This window comes from Hemiscyllium ocellatum, chromosome 2 (assembly GCF_020745735.1).
Source record: "Hemiscyllium ocellatum isolate sHemOce1 chromosome 2, sHemOce1.pat.X.cur, whole genome shotgun sequence".
Lineage (NCBI taxonomy): Eukaryota > Metazoa > Chordata > Chondrichthyes > Orectolobiformes > Hemiscylliidae > Hemiscyllium > Hemiscyllium ocellatum.
In genome coordinates, this window is record NC_083402.1 from 147,659,603 (window position 1) to 147,677,808 (window position 18,206).

The 18,206-nt window shown below is 42.4% G+C and overlaps 1 protein-coding gene across 1 annotated transcript in view; it reads left to right on the top strand.

The window, feature by feature from the left end:
- glis3 (GLIS family zinc finger 3) overlaps positions 1–18,206 on the top strand; it is a 558,527-nt gene that overhangs the window by 522,990 nt on the left and 17,331 nt on the right. The gene's annotated exons all lie outside the window — the stretch shown is intronic.

Genomic DNA, 18,206 nt, shown 5'->3' on the forward strand with positions numbered 1-18,206 from the left:
TCGAGAGGATGTACAGGGAGGTGGTCGCTCCCCAGACACAGGATAAGGACAGCTGGGTTACAGTCAGGGGGAGGAAAGGGAAACAACAGATAGGGCAGGGATACCCTGTGGCCGTTCCCCTCAGCAATAAGTATACCGTTTTGGATACTGCTGGTGGGATCAGCTTCCCAGGGGAAAGCCACAGGTATCATGTCTCTGGCACTGAGGCTCAGAAGGGAAGGGGGGAGAATAGATAAGCCCTAATGATAGGGGACCTAATAGTTAGACGGATTAACAGGAGATTTTGTGGTCAGGAACGGGATTCCCAGAAGGTATATTGCCTCACCAGTGCCAGGGTCTGGGAAGTCGCTGATTGGGTTTACAGGATTCTGAAGGGGGAGGGTTAGCAGCCAGAAATCATGGTACATATTGGCACCAATGGTATAGCCAGGAAAGGGATTGAGGATCTGAAAAGTGAATACAGAGAGTTAGATTTAAAGCTGAAGAGCAGGACGAGTAGAGTAGTGATCTCGGGTTTGCTACCAGTGCCACGAGATAGTGCAGCGAGTGCAGCTTAACATGTGGTTGTGCAGCTGGTGCAGGAGGGAGAGTTCAGATACCTAGAGCATTGGGATGCCTTCTGGGGAAGGTGGGACCTGTACAGGAAGGATGGATTGCACCTGAACTGGAGGGGTACAAATGGCCTGGGTGGGAGATTTATTCATGTGGTTCAGGAGGGTTTAAACTAGTTGCTAAGCCACTGGCAAAGATCTTTGCTTCCTCACTGTCCATGGGAGTTGTAGCAATGGATTGGAGGGAAGCAAATATTGTTCCTCTTTTCAAGAAGGATAATAGGGAAATCCCTGGCAATTACAGATCAATCAGTCTTACGTCTGTGGTCAGCTAGATTTTGGAAAGATTTCTGAGGGATAGGATTTATGACTATTTGGAAAAGCATAGTGTGATTAAAGGCAGTTGGCATAGCTTTGTGAGGAGCAGGTCATGCCTCACAAATCTTATTGAGTTCTTTAAGGAGGTGACAAGACAGGTTGACAAAGATCGAGCAGTGGATGTGGTGTATATGGACTTCAACAAGGCATTTGATAAGGTTCCCCACGGTAGGCTCATTCATATAGTCAGGAGATATGGAATATAGGGAGATTTGGCTGTCTGTATTCAGAATTGGTTAGCTGACAGAAGGTAGAGTGGTTGCAGATGGAAAGTATTCTGCCTGGAGGTCAGTGTTGAGTGGTGTCCTGCAGGCCTCCATTCTTGGGCCTCTGCTCTTCGTAGTTTTTATAAATGACTTGGATGAGGAGGTTGAGGGGTGGGTTAGTAAATTTGCCGATGACGCAAAGGTTGGAGGTGCCGTTGATAGCATCGAGGGCTACTCCAGGCTGCAGCGTGACATAGACAGTATGCAGAGCTGGGCTGAGAAATGGCAGATGGAGTTCAACCTGGATAAATGCGAAGTGATGCACTTTGGAAGGTCAAACTCGAATGCTGAATATAGGCTTAAAGACAGGATTCTTGGCAGTGTGGAGGAACAGTGGGATCTTGGTGGTCAAATGCATAGATCCCTGAAAGTTGCCACCCAAGTGGATAGAGTTATTAAGAAAGCATATGTTGTTTTGGCTTTCATTAACGGGGGATCAAGTTTAAGAGCCGTGAGGTTTTGCTGCAGCTTTACAAAACCCTAGTGAGACCACACTTGGAATATTGTGTCCCGTTCTGGTCACCGTATTGTAGGAAAGATGTGGAGGCTTTGAAGAGGGCGCAAAGAATTATTATACCAGGATGCTGCCTGGACTGGAGGGCTTGCCTTATGAAGAGAGGTTGACTGAGCTCCGACTTTTCTCTCTGGAGAGAAGGAGGAAGAGAGGTGACCTGATCGAGGTTTACAAGATAATGAGAGGCATGGATAGAGTCAATAGCCAGAGACTTTTCGCCAGGGCAGGACTGACTGGCATGAGGGGTCATAGTTTTAAGGTGTGAGGGGGAAGTTATAGAGGGGACGTCAGAGGAAGATACTTTATGTAGAGAGTCGTGAATGCATGGAATGCGTTGCCAGTGGTGGTGGTGGTGGAAGCAGAGTCATTGGGGACATTTATGCAACTGCTGGACATGCACATGGACAGCAGTGAATTGAGGGGAGCGTAGGCTAGGTTATTTTATTTTTGATTCAGATTAATCCTCAGCACAACATGGCGGGCCTGTACTTTTCTATGTTCGATGTTCTAACTTCCCTGTCAGTTCCCTTCTTTCTCTCATTCCTCTGAACTCTGAAGAGTATAGACCCAACCTCCTCAACCTTTCCTTATAAGACAACCCTTCCATCCCAGTGAATCAGCCCAGTAAGCCCTCTTTGAACTGCCTCCAATGAAAGCATGTCCCACAGTAATTAAGGTGACCAAAGCTATCCTGACTACTCATGCTGTTGGCTCTCCAATACTCTGCACAATGGCAGCAAGACTCATTTTTATAGCACATCTCCTTTGCAATACAGGCCAATATTCAATATGCGTTTTTAGTGAATTATTATACCTGCATGGTGATGTTGTGTGATTCATATACTGGAGCACCCAGGTGCCTCTGTACTGCAGCATTCTGCCGTCTCTCACAGTTTAAATTATACCATACTTTTCTCCTGTTCCTGCTGAAGTGAACAATCGCAATTTTTGTCCATCTACCGATATTTCTCACCCTCACTTCATCCGTATTTCAAAGAAATCCTTGTATCTTGCTCACAACTTGTTTCCCTTCGTCACACCACGTTACAATAGAGTCAGTCCCTTCACCAAAATTGTTGATATAAATCACAATAGTTCAGGCCAGGGCATCCATCCCTGCAGCATTCCACTGTCTAGTAGCCTGAAAATTAACCACTTATCATGACATTTTTAGAAACATGGAGGTTTTAATTTTTTTGGGACAGCTTTTTAATAATTTCAGAATCTATGTTTCATTCTTTGAAATGAATCTAAAGAATGGGCAGAATCTTAGTGGCCTGAATGACATAGGCTATGGTGGGAAATCTGGCCGAATCACACAGGAAGAAGAACAGGGGATGGGGGGGTGCTATCTCGACATTGGGAACAATTCGCTGCATCGTTTAACTAAGTTTCAGGCATTGAAGTTGCTTATTTAGGAGGGTTATTATTAGTTCATGACCTTATTAACTGCTGATTTCACCTCATTATTATGAAGTTTCCTATTGTATTAACCCCCTACAAACAAAGTAGACAGTGAAAATTCTCCACATAGAAACTGGAAGGATACTGGCCACGCAAGCTCAGAATTTGCTCCCAAGGATCTCAATGTTGGACACCAGGCATCAACATAGAGGGCTATACATACCCCACACCCATCGGCATTGGCATCCAACTTGTGTGAGCATCTAAGAGCCCTCAGGAGTATGCTTCTGTACTCCAATGATGCACTGGTAATTATGACTGTAATGCTGTAAAGACACTGCAGTCAATGGGACAGCCAGCTCATGGACTGGACCAGGCCGCATCTCAAGCCTGTTTATTTGCTCTCTTAGCACTCACTCATTTCCAGTCCAACTAGATGCTCACAGTTTTTTGAGCCATACCCTTCGTCTGGAGATACTGGGTTCTCAGTACTGCTGTATTTTTATGCTGTTTAGCACAAGTGGAAAGCCAGAAAGCTTGCCATAGTTGGCTGCAATCTTCAGTCAACTCCAGAGATATAGCCTTCAGCTCAGATGTCCCAGCACAGTCAGTAAAAGGCAGCCTCATATAGCAGACTTGGAAATGGTCAGGCAGCTGCTCGGGATGGCCCAAGTCACAATGCCCTCCACCTTCTGCACCATTGAGAGCTACTATCCTCCTGCAATGGGAGAGAATGGTAGGTGGCACAACTGTTACTGTGGGGAGCTGTCCTGAGTGAGTGAGTGGGCAGTGCAGAGGGCAGGAGGGCTAATGATGTCTGGGGTTGGGCTGAGTGCCAGCAAGGGAGAAAAGATGTCACAGGCAATAGTGAGAGTGTGAGAGCATGAACATTGGGTACAGTAGCAAAACACAGAGTGACACACAAGGTATTGGGAGAAGATGGGGGCACTTATCGCTGGTGGAATGGAAAAGAATGCGGCTGGGCATTTCTCCAGACAGATGAGACAACACTGACCTGGGTGGCAACCCTGGACCAGACTGGCACGGTCAGGTATTGTGGTCTCCACTGCTCATCCTGGGGGGTGGTGCCTATGCAATATGGTACTGACCCTAAGGATGCCAATCATAGAGTCATACAGCATGGAAACAGACCCTTCGGTCCAACTCATCCATGCTGACCAAATTTCCCATATCAAATAAGTCCCATTTGCCTGCATTTCCCTCATATCCCTCTAAGGAGAAAGTGAGGACCGCAAATGCTGGAGAGACGGAGGCTGAAAGTGTGGGGCTGGAAAAGCACAGCAGGTCAGGCAGCATCTGAGGAGCAGGACAGTCGACGTTTCAGGCATAAGCCCAGCATCACATTCCTAATGAAGGACTTGTGCCCGAAACATCGACTCTCCTGCTCCCCAGAAGCTGCCTGACCTGCTGTGCTTTTCCAGACCTACACTTTCCGACTCATATCCCTCTAAAACTTTCCACCTGCCAAATATCTTTTAAAAGGTGTAACTCTACCTGCATCTGCCACTTCCTCTGGTAGTTCACTCCACATACAAACCACTCTCTGTGTGAAAAAGACAGCCCTCAGCTCCCTGAGCATGGTGGCTCGGTGGCTCAGTGGTTAGCACTGCTGCTTCACATCACTTGGGTTCTGGGTTTGATTCCTGCCTGTCTGTGTGGAGTTTGCACATTCTCCCTGTGTCTGTGTTGGTTTCCTCCCACAATCCAAAGATGTGCAGGTTAGGTGAATTGGCCATGCTAAATGGCCCACAGAGTAGGAACATTAGTGAGGGGTAAATATAGCGTAAGGGAATCGGTTTGGGTGGGTTTCTTTTCGGAGGGGCGGTGTGGACTTGTTCGGCCGTAGGGCCTGTTTCCACACTGTAGAGAATCTAATCCAAATCTTTCTTCTCTCACCTGAGAATTATGCCCTCTGATTTTGAACTCCCTGGGAATCTGGGGCATCCCAACAGTGGTGAGATGTTCCGGATACGGTGAGTGGGAGAATGAGGCTTTATGCAGATGAGGGAGGCAGCATGGGACACATCGTTAATGTGCAAGTTTAGTCCGAAGAAGTGAGAACATTCTTTAGACTCCACAGAGAAAAAGCCTTTGCAAAACTCAGCAAAACTGACACTAACTGAAAAAACGTTCAGTCCTGTGTGACAGATATTTGAACAGTTTGGTGCAAAAGACACAGCGTAGACATTTCTTTGGCAGTAATCACACACACTTACAACTGAGTCATTAATGCTGAAGTTTCTGGCTCACTGATTGACTTGCTGTCAGATGTTAGCTGACGTTATTCAAAGTTATTGCTGAAATGGTGGAAATTAGCTTCTTGGCACATAAAAAAGTAAATGTGATGTGCTACAATGGTGGCAGTAAGGAGGTGAAAATTGGCAATGAAGGAGAGCTTGCACACAGGACAGTATGTTTCAGTAAAGCTGAACTATTTGTACTGTGAAACAGTACGTTAGGTCCATTCATGCTTGACTTGGCAACAGTTTTGATCAGAGAAGACTATTGAAAACCTAGGACATCTTCTTATCCAAACTTTGGAAGTCTGTAAGCCAATGAGAATTGTGTAAATACCTTGAGATATGTGGAACAATGGAAGGATACATTTTTAGGGTTTGTGTTTGTGGGACAGAGAATTCAATGACAGCTGCTCTCTCCAGAACTGAACTTTGAGTGCTGTACTCTCTCTGGAGCAGGCTTTCTGACGAGGGATTTTCCAGATCTAACATGAGGTTCCCTTGACCGTGTCTCTTTATGGCCAAGATTTCTTACTACATGGTGTTTTTCCCAGCCTGGGTCTCTCTGCCAGACCTGTCAAGAGTTCTGCGCATGAAACAATTATTCCCACTGGCAATGTGACATGCAACTTCCATGAACCAGTGTGTTGCAAAAAGTGGATAATGATAGGTAATAAAGTTTTTAGATACCTCTTCAAGTACAGTGCATATGGCTAATTACATTGGGGTCACTCCTTGTACACAGAAATAAAGAGTTCTAGACATGTGAAAATGCGCTTGTGTTCACTCTGGTACTCCTGGTTTCCTAAACATTTGCCTCTTCTGCTCACAGTTGTGTGCCAGCATTTACTACTCGTCCCTCATTGACCTTGAGAAGGTGGTGCTGAGTTGCCTTCTTGAGTCACTGCATTCCATGTGTTGTGTGTTGACCCATAATGTCCTCAAGGAGGGAATTCCAGGATTTCGATCAAGCAACAGTGAAGGAACAGTAATGAGTTTCCATAGACACCAACGCCCCCCCCCCCCCCCCCCCCCCCCCATGAGTGGCTTGGAGGGGAACTTGCAGGGGGTGGTGTTCCCCATGTTCCTGCTGCTCTTGTCCTTCTAGATGGAAGTGGTTGTGGGTTTGGAAGGTGCTGTCTGGGGATCTCTGGTGAACTTCTGAAGTATATCTAGCATGGGTGGTGGTGAGAGTGGGTGTTTGTGGATGTGGTGCCAGTCATGTGGGCTGCTTTGTCCTGGATGGTGTTGAGCTTCTTGAGTGTTGTTGGAGCTGCACTCATCCAGGCAAGTGGGGAGTTATTCCATCACACTGCTGATGTGTGCTTGTAGACAGTGACAGTCTTTGGTGAGTCAAGCTGTGGATTACTCTCTCCAGTATTCCTAGCCTCTGACTTGCTTTTGTGGCCATTTTATTTATATGGCAAGTCCCATTTGGTTTCTGGTCAATGGTAACTGCCAAGATGTTAATAGTGGGGAATTCAGTGATAGTAACGCTATTGAATGTCAAGCAGCGATGGTTAAGCTATCTCTTACTGGAAATGGTCATTGCTTGGCATTTGTGTGGCATGCCCATTGTCAGCCCAAGCCTGGATATTGTCCAGATCTTATTGCATTTGAAAGTGAATTGCTTCAGTATCTGAGGAGTCGTGAATGGTGCTGAACAGTGTGCAATCTTCGGTGAACATCCCCACTTCTGACCTTATGAAGAAAAGAAGGTCATTGATGAAGCAGGACACTACCCTGAGGAACTCCTGCAGAGATGTCCTGGCGCTGAGATGGCTGACCTCCCACATCTTCCTATGTGTCAGTTATGATACCAACCAATGCAGAGTTTGCCTCCTGATGCCCATTGATTCAAGTTTTACTCTGGCTCCTTGATGCCATAGTCTGCCAAGTGTGACCTTGATGTCAAGGGCTGTCACTCTCCCCTCCCCTCTGGAGTTCAGCTCCTTTGCCCATGTATGAGCCAAGGCTATAATGAGGTCAGGAGCTGAGTGACCCTGGCAGAACCCAAACTGGGCTTCACTGAACAGGTTATTGCTGAGCAGGTGCTGTTTGATAGCTCTGTTGATGACACCTTCCATCACTTTACTGATGGTCGAAAGTAGACTGATGGGGTAGTAACTGGCCAGGTCAGTTTTGACCTGCTTTTGTGTACTGGATATATCTGGGCAACTTTCCACATTGTGGGGTAGATTCCAGTGTTTTAATTGCACTGGAACAACATGGCTGGAAGGTGGGCAGCAAGGTCCAGAGCACAAGGCTTCAGCAGTATGGCCTGAATATTGTCAGGGCTGATAGAACTTTGCAGTATCAGTGTGTCCAACTGCTTCTTGATATCCTCGGAAGCACAGAGGGTGGTTCACATCTGGAATGAACTTCCTAAGAAAGTTGTGGATGTGGGCACAGTTGTAGAGTTTAAAAGACATTTGGATGGATACATAAATAGGAAAAGTTTGGAGGGATATGTACCAGGAGCAGACAGGTGGGATCAGCTTAGATTGGGATTATGTTCAGCATGGACTGGTTGGGTCGAATGGTCTGTTTTCATGCTGTATAACTCTATGACTCTATAATGTCCGTTATGCTGGGATCCACGAAAAGGGGCCAAGATGGACCATCCACACAGCATTTCTGGATGAAGGTTGCTGTGAATGCCTCAGCCTTACATTTTGCACTGATGTTGCACTGAATTAGTCAAACACAGAGGATTTTATGGAAATATATAACACATGCCTAAAAAGCAAGTGTTAACCTTCATTATCATATAATATCATGGTTATTCACAGACATTATTCACAGTAATTTCTAGATATTTGGAATTTTAACTTACAAAAGGATTTCTATGTCCTCACATGCTAGAATCAATTTTACATTTGGAAAATAATGGAGATATTACAAACTCAGATAAACCAAAGAACAGCTCATGCTGGAAATCTGAATTAAAAACAAATTGCTAGAGAAACTCAACAGGTCTAGCAGCATCTGTGGAGAGAAATCAAAGCTAACACTTCAGGTCCAGTGACACTTAATTTTTTTTCCCCATCCCCACACCCCAAGCAGTGTCATGGCATGGATTGCTTTCACCAGAGCCAACCCATTTATTGTCCCCATTATCAGCTTCTCATTCTCCCTGGTTTACTAACCTCCATTCCTTTGTCTGTCTGACTCCCACTCTCTCTCTGGGCTTCAGCCTATCACCTCACTTCTCTTTCTCCCCACCATTCCCCCACCCTTACCTTGAACACACATATCACCTTTTCCCAGCTACGATTGGACCAAGACGTTAACCCTGCTTTCTCTCCACTGATGCTGCCAGACCTGCTGAGATTCTCCAGCAATTTCTGTTTATTGTCATGAAGATATTTGTCAGTTTAACAAATTATAAGTGACTATTGTGGTGCATCTGTCTGGTCCACTTTAATAATTGTAGTGACCTGGAAGAAACTTAACACACGATATTTCTTCTATAACGCAATGGCTGTGTTCCTGTGCAGCCCCGTGTTATAGAAAAATCACGCTTCAGAAACAGCGCCTAACGTATTGACGATGTAATTGTGTTACAGCCAACACTTGTTTTAAATGTTCGTGATTTAGAAACAGTGTTCCCAATTCATCAATCACGTTACAGTGAATTCACATTAACGAACGACCTGTAGCAAAAAGTTCAAGTCAGCAGCAAGGCTTATCTGATTGCGCTGTTCATGTGTGCAACCTATTTGAAGATTACTTTGCTTCAGATATCACAACTAAAGGTTTTCAATAGTCTATCTCTGGGAAAAGAGAACCTCCCTCATCACTTCTTTCATCCCATTCTTCTACCTCCAAAGCTCAGAGGATCACCCAGTGCAAACAAAGTGTTGAAATGATATTTCTATCAGATGTGCTCCAGAGGTGCATGTTGCTGTGTGCAACCTCTTTCTGGAAGGCTGCTATTTATGGGCAAGCTGTGTTTGCTCTCCCGAGCCATTGGAGAGAACAGGACTGTACTGCATCGTTGTGTTCAATCTAAACTTTATAAGACTGGACAATAAAAAGAAATTGTCATGCATTATAGCAATCATTTTATGGCATTATATTTCCAACATGATTTTCACCCACTAAGAATGTGATTTGAAAAGGTATGTTTTAAAAGTTATGCCTCTTGTATTTCCAGTTGTAAATTCTGCACCTGTATCATTAGGAGCCAGGAAGTTTACAAAACAGACAAGATAAACAATCACACCCTGATCACAAATTCGAGGGTTTCTAATGAAAGGTAGTTGCAGGCTATCAAGCTATCCACGACAGAGTGCGATCTGCGAACACTCTAATGTACATTGACCTGACAATGTTTCGATTTGGCCGAACACAAACTGATGAAGCTGGCTGGCTTTGCACACAACTAAGAAAGCAGTTGGCTCCCTGTTCGATTAGCCTGAGGGGGTACCCATTCAGAGCTCTCTTGAGTTTTCTGAAGGTCATTCCATTGAGTTTATGAGGCCGGTATCCAGTTCCTTCAAGGATTCAGTTTTAAAACATTAAATAATGTTACAGCTTATTGTGTTCTTTAAACAGCATTCTCTAATTTATTAAATATTTATTTCTTTACAGTATATGGAGAAATAAACAGAACATATGCAAATTACCACTTACCCTGGCTATTTGTCAAGTTGAAGCAGATGATGTAAAGCTTGTGTCTTCTTTAAGACTGAACTGAATTTCAATTTTCATATTGTATCCATGACCAAAATTGGTAGTATGTACCTCCACAACAAAGCCCACTCCTCCACTTGCCCTGCCATTGCTATTCAATCACTCATCCATGCTTCTGCAGTCTCGAAATGTGACTTCTTCTGTCATACCTGAGTGGCACTCGCAACAAACTCCAACCTCAGCAAAAGCTATCCTGCTCAAATCTTTTTTTTTTGAAACATGTGCTGCACACAGTGTCACAGAGCTTTACTGCATGGAAGTAGACCCTGCGGTCGAACTCGTCCATGTTTACCAGGTATTCAAAATTAACCTAGTCCCCTTTGCCAGCATTTAGCCCATTTCCTTCTGACCCTTCCTGTATGTATACCCATCCAGATGCCTTTTAACTGTTGGAATTGTAGCAGCCTCCACCACTTCCTCTGGAAGCTTGTCCCATAAATGCACCACCCTGTGCATGAGAATGATACCCCTCAGATCCCTTTTAAATCTTTCCTTCTCAACTTAAACCTGTGCCCTCTAGTTTTGGACTCCTCCATTCCTAGGAAATGACCTTGTCTACTTACCCTATCCATGCCCCTCATGATTTTATAAACCTCTATAAGGTCACCCCTCAGTCTCCAATGTTCAGTCTCTCCCTATAGCTCAAATCCTCCAACCCTGGCAACATCCTAGTAAATCATTTCTGAACCTTTTCAGGTTTCACATCTTGCCTATAGCAATGTTGTGCCTGATGTTTTACTAAGCCCCTTTTAACCAATGTTGCTGAATCGATAAGTTGTTCTGCTTGCCCACAAATTACTGATTACTTTAGACAGCACTCGATTGTCACCTCCTCCAGTCCTACTTCACAATCTACACTGATCAGCTGAAAGGGATAGCAGTCAGGAGCAGTGTGAAAACAGATACTGAGGTGTCAACAATGAAAATAAGAAATCAGTGGACATGTTGAATAAATATTTTCTACCATTTTTTACTGCAGGAGAAGAGACCAAAATACTTACATATCCCAAGAAAATCATTAACAATTGGGGGAAATGGGCTGAATAATACAAATATAAACAAGTTAACCGGAAGAGAAAAAAAATGAAAAATTTCAGGGATCAGATGACTTCTATTCTATGGTTTTAAAGTGTATAGTTGAGACTGCAGATGTCCTAACTGTTGTTATACAAGTATTCACAGTTCTAGAAGTGTTTTTTAATTTTGGAAAATTATGTACTAAGAAATGTAATGGAGGGAGACCAGAAAGTTATAAACCACAAACTGAAATATCTATTGTTGGGAGATTGCTTGAATCTACCGTTAAGAACAGAATGACTGAACGCCTTGAAAATGTTTCACTAATCTGAGAAGCTAACAGTGATTATTAAAGGATAGGTCATGTCTGACAAACTGTTTTTGAGTTTTTTGAAGAGGTGACCAAAGTAATGGGAAGGGGAGTGTTAATGGAATGCTGTATATATGGGCTTCCAGGAGAATTTGTTAAAGTTTGTAACAAGATACTGTGTGCCGTGCCCAAGTTAAAGCTAACATCTTGAAGGCCAATTATTGACCTGATAAGGATGTTGGCTAAGCAGAAGAGAGAGACAATGGTAATAGGCATGTACTGTAATTAACAGGGTGGGGCAATGTGGTCTCCTGCAAGCTTTGGTGTTGGAGTCTCTACTATTTACTATATTTATTAATGATGGAATATAAAAGTTCATAGCTAAATTTCCCAATGAGGCAAATATAGACAATATTATAAAGAGTGTAGATAGAATCACAAAATTACAATAAAGTCGATTAAACAAATGAGCAAAACTGTGTAAATTAATTTCAGTGTAGGCTGAAATGGGATCATCCATGTTGGTCCCAAAAAGACAGAATGGGGTATGTTCTGAATAGTGAAGGCAGAAAGGGTAATGATTTAATGAAACTCCAAAGTCCAGATGTAGAGATAATTAAAAAATTCATAAAACATAGCACTTTCTCAAAATCTTTTTGACCAAGTTGAGCTCTGATGTTTTCTTTCTACCTCTGCAGCATCTCGTCGTTACTTCAAACATGGTTTTGAAAGCTGCAAATTAGTCCTCATCGCTGTAACCACCACCAAATTGTAATTATCAGATTATTTTCCCTCTCTTTATCTGAAAATTGAAGTTTGTGTGCACAGCTAAAATTGCAAAATAATTAAATAAGGTACTCCATATTATGTTCAAAGCACTTCATTGCATGACACATCCTACTGTAAAACATTATAAATCCTTCGTACAGGTTTGTTTTAGGAATAAATGGACAGTTGATCACGTGCAATCAGCATTTTAATTTGGACACTCTTTTCTCATTTACCTTCACTCAACCATCAAGGTCTATCTGTAATCTTTGCTGACTCACACTTTTCATACAGTGTACATTATCCCACAGTGAACAATTATCTAAAACATATTGAATGGGTATACTATCTTTCACATGTCTACTACACAGAATCCACTAAAACATTTTTGACAGATTGAATCCCATATCTAATACCACTTTGTCAGCTGATGTTTCAGAAAACAAAACACTTCTTAATGTTCCTTACTTTATTAATTTCCCAAGCTTAAGCATTATATTTCTCATTTTCATCCATAGAAACATGATGAAACCAACTGCATTAGAAAATCCATAAGGAAGATTAGCATTTTAGCTGCTTCTAAGTAGCTCAGTCCTTTGAGTATAGGAGTTAGGATGTAATATTGAGTTTGTGCAGGACATTGGTGAGACCTCTTCTGGAATACTGTGTCCAATTCTGGTCACTCTGTTCTCGGAAGGATATTATTAAAGCTGGAGAGGATTCAGAAGAGATTTATGAGAATGTTGGAAGGTTTGAGTTATTAAGAAAGGATAGATAGATAAGGAGTTCTTTCACTGAAGTGGAGGAGGTTGAGGAGATGACTTTATAGAAGTTTATAAAATCATGAAGGGACATAGATAGGATCTTTTCTCTAGGATGGGGGATTTCAAGACTAGAGGGCATATTCATAGGGTGAGAGATGAGGGAGTCAAAAAAGACATGGGGCAAATTCTCTACGAGAAGGGTGGTTCATGTGCGGAATGAACTTCCTGAGGAAGTGGTGGATGTGGGTACAATTATAACCTTTAAAAGACATTTAGATAAGTTCATAAATAGGAAAGGTTTGGAGGGATATGGGCCCGGAGCAGGCAGGTGGGACTAGATTAGTTTGGGATGATGTTCGGCATGAACTGGTTGGACCAAAGGGTCTGTTTCTGTGCTGTATGACTCTATGACTCTATAACTCAATTTAAGGATGTTTTTATTTTAATATTTGACACTAACATATTTTCTAAGAAGCCCAGATAGTCACTTTGTCCCTTAATATGTTTTAAAGGAGGAACTGCATTTCTGACAGCAGATTCTAATGAAGGGGCCTTCAGAAATGCCAGGCTCTGCTTTCCCTCTCATAGTGAAGATCTGTCAGGGCAAGAGAAGCCATGGATGTTTTTTCCATAGCTGTCTGATACTCTGAGATTTAAAGATCTTGACAGCCACATTGACAGCAGCTAATAAATGCTCACTACCCAAGGTAAGTGTGAGGGTTTAGGGTGCCAGGAAGTTTTGGTGGTAATTGGCAGGGGTGGATGTGGGGGAACAGAGTAGGGAGTATGGTGCCATGTGGTTATGATGGCATGTGATTAAGCTTCCACATGGATAGAGTAGCGTGCCAAGTGGGTTTTGTACATTGTCTGTGGGTGTCATGTATGTATGTACGATGTCATGTGTTAGATACCAAATGGGTCACGGGGGTAAGGTGTCAAGGGGACCAGGTAGGTGATGCGCTGTGTAGGGTAAGTCAAGGTGAGTGAGATATATCGGATCAGGTGAAGGGATGGGAGAGGGAGGGGGGGGTCAGGTCCTGGGGGTGATAGAAATCAGGTCTGGCTGCACAGGAATGGGGGAGTGGGGTCAGAGACAGATCAGTCCCAGAGTACAGAAGAAGGACACTGGGTCCAGGGAAGGGGAACAGGAAACATTGGAAGGAGGTGGCAGATTCAGAACCAGAAGAAACTAGAGGCAATAAGACTGTCTTTTATTGGCCTTAAAACTTTTTCAAGTATTTTACTTGAATCCGAATGCACAGGCTGAGAATGTAGTGACAAATCTCATTGTAGCTCTCGAAACGGAATTGGGTAATTCTCTGAAGAGGAGAAGATTTTCAGAGGTACAGGGAAATATGCTGTGGAGGAGATCTTCCTGAGTTGAGTTATAAAGAACTGGCACAGTCAGGGCAGACAGAATTGTCTCTTTCTGTACAATAAACATTCCATGATTCTATGGGCAATTTCATTTTTATTGTTTTGATTCCATATCCCCTGCCTTTTTGGGCAGTTTTAGAAACATTTCTCTTTAAAAAATGTCATTTTGCAGAAATGTGGCTGTTATGTTGATTGATCTGCACCCTGGTAAACAAATCACCAAAATGATTTTCAAGATTAGTCTTTCTCATGTATCGAAAATGTCAAGGATCAGAAGTGGCTTTGCAATGCTGATCACAGAACTCACAGAGCAGATTTGTTTGTAGACTATATTATTGTACACTATAATTCTGAGCTGTGTCTGTCATGTTCATTGAACTGCGATGAGGAGCATTCACAGTTCTTCAGGTCCAGCTGTAGTTGCTGTAAGATATCTTTGGAGAAAGATTCCCCTTGTCCTGCCACTGCACAAACACCAAGTGCCATGCTCTGGATTGCCCTGATTATTTCTGCTTTATTCTTAAAGTGTTTGAATAAAGAGTCAGTGGCCTCAGTCATTGCTTCTTTTATTATTTTACCATCTGCAAATTATTTCTTCCATTTTGTTAGAAGATATTGAACACCAAAAGATGTTTCATTACCTTTTACTACCTTAACTTTTGTTGCTGGTTTAGAAAAACTTCCAAAAGTTTACACAAGTTACTTTCAACTTTGGAGCTCTCAAAATGGCCTTTGGCTCATCTGTTTCCTTTGTGTGAGGTAAAGGCAAAGCTAGCCTTGAATTTACTCTGCATCGTTTTGGTAGGTCATTCCAAATTCCCCATTTTACTTACCAATATACATTGCAATGTACAGGGACACAAGCCTTTATCCAAAAAGCTCCAAAATCCAAATTGCTTTTTGTGGTATGTGGACTGTCGTTTTGGCACGCAGACAGGTGACTCTACACCATACCCACTCGAACCACATCACTCAGATGTGACGTAGTGGCATGGCCAGCGCTGGCATGGCATCAATTATGTCTCAGCGTTCATGCTAGTCACACGTGCATCTGCTGTTCAGTGATTTGTTTTTATTTCACTGTGAAAAGTAATTTTTTCTGAAATCTGAAAAATTCCAAATTCCAAAAAAAAACAACTGGCCCCAAGGATTTCAGATAAAGGATTGTGTACTCATATCATTCATTTTCCTGTTTTACATGGAAGTTGTACATTTCTGGTTTCCTTTTAGATGGTCCAAGTTCAACATTCTGGGTACATCTTGTAGCTCATGATGTCATGCTGTAAGTAGGCCTTTGGATCTGTACCTCTTGAACAGCCAGAATGTTGTTTGCTCTTTTCAAGTGCAGGCATCAGAGGTCATTTCTGTGGTTGCCCAGTCGATAATAATCAATGTATTGTAGACCATCAGCATCACCACCACCACCAAAATCCCATACATGTATTATACTGTTCAGTTAATGCAATCACTTCTGCTTTACACATGACCAATTAAACTGCACTTTAATTAACATTTCCTAATCATGGACATTGTAACCCAATCTTCATTGTACATCATCAGTTCACCAAAAATATACAAAATGGTAAATATGCACTTGTGCTGAAAGCTCAAATTACGATGGACTGTGTTACATCTCTGTACAGGTTGGTAACTTTAAAAGAAAATTTTTGAATTTGCTAGCCATATGAATGAAACAAGATTTCACATTTTGCAATGTTTACTCCAACAAATTATCAAATGCCCTAATTCATATTAATGCAATATTTCCAAATTTGTGGATAATACAAAGCTAAGTGGCAATGTTTGTTGTGAGCAAGGTGTCAAGCGAATTCAGGAGGATTTGGACAGGGTTAGTGATTGGACTACAACATGTCAGGTGGTATGGAACGTGGAATGTATGACGTTATCCACTTTGGTAGTGGAAACACAGGCAGAATATTTCTGAAATGGTAGGAGCCGGGAAATTGTAGATGTCCTTGTTGATAAGTCACTAAAGGCTAACATGCAGGTACAGCAAACTATCTGGAAGGTGAATGGAGTGTTAGCTTTTGTTGCAAGAGGATTTGAGTACAGGAGCTGTGATGTTTTCCTTCAATTGTACACAGGCTTAATTAGGTAAAAACAATGACTGCAGATGCTGGAAACCAGATTCGCTGCACTTTGGATGCTGCCTGAACTGCTGTGCTCTTCCAGCACCACTAATCCAGACACAGGCTTAATTAGAATACACCTGGAGTACTGTGCTCAGTTTCGGTCTCCTTATCTTAGGCAAGCTGGTATTACTATAGCTGGATTGCAACAAAGGATCACCAGAATTATTACTGGGATAACGAAACTTACCTATGAAGAGAGATTGGGAAAATTAAGCTGCATTAGTAAGCTGCCTGTATTACCTAGGCTTTCAAAGAATGAAGGATGATTGCATTGGAATTTGCAAAATACTTAAAGGGATAGACAGGACAGGTGCAGGTAAGATATTTCCTTTGGCTGGTGAGTCTAAAACAATGGTCACAGTTTAAAAATAAGAGGGATACCAATCAGATCCAAGGTGATAAGAATGTTTTTGTGTCAGAGGGTTTGAACCTTTGGAATTCTCTAGGATAGAGGGCTGAGACAGACAGTCTTTGAGTATGTTTAAGGTCAAAATTGATAGATTTCGGTCAAAATATATGGCACTGGAAAAGCACTGTCTCTGGGGTTTTTTTCAATATATCATTGCAATGGTATCACACTGTGATGTTTTGCTATAAATTCTGTGTTGTATGATCTTATACTCCACAACCACCTGATGAAGGAGCAGCGCTCTGACAGCTAGTGCTTCCAAATAGACCTGATGGACTATAACCTGGTGTTGTGTTATTTTTAACGTTGTCCACCCCAGACCAATGCCGGCTCCTCCATATCATGTCTCCCATTGACAGATTTCTGAAGACTAATGGTGAACAGGGTCATGGAGTTGGGGCAGGTAAATGCACTGAAGTGTTTGATCGTTTATGATCATACAGAATAGTAGGGCAGGCTTGCTTGCAGTAGAAAGGTTAGGACAATGCGCATTTGTTTTTATTTCATTTTCTTGTTTAACATAGCTCTTGGTGAAATACCAAATGCAAGTTTTTGTTACTCCCTTCATCAATTAGTGGCCATGGTTTGTGACAAGGTGCCATTTTTCTACATTACCAGGTTTCTTGTTACTAAGTATGATTACTTGGGGCGGACAATAAGAAGGCATTTAGCATGCTTCCCTTAATTGTTCAGACCATTTAGCATGCAGGAGTTAGGATGTCATGTTTACATAATACAGGATGTTGGTGAGGCCACTTTTGGATTACTATGTAAAGTTCTGGTCACCTTGCTATAGGAAGAATATTATTACATTACAGAGGGTTCAGAAAATATTTACCTGGATGTTGCGGGGACTGGAGGGTTTGAGTTATAAGGAGACTTTTTTCACTGGGACATAAGAGGCTGAGGGACGACCTTATAGAGGTTTATAAAATCATGAGGGGCATAGATTAAATGAATGATAAGGTTTTTTCCTAAAGGTGGAAGGTTTCAAAACTCGGAGGCATATTTTTAAGGTGAGAGGAGAAAGATTTAAGAGGGACCTGAGGGGCAACTTTTTCACAATGAAATGAACCGTCAGAGGAAGTGCTAAATTTAGGTACACTTACAACATTAAAAGACATTTGGATAGGTAGATGAAAGGAAAAGGTTTAGAGGGGTGTAGGCCAAACATTTGCCAAGCAGGCAATTGGGACGGGTTTAGTTCAGAAAACATGGTCAGCATGGACGAGTAGCATTCTATGACTCTAATATTATGTGATTCTCTGAATTGTAAATAGGGTGTTGTGAAAGGATCTAAACATGTAGAATGAGAGCAAAACCGGGTGAAGATGTGTTC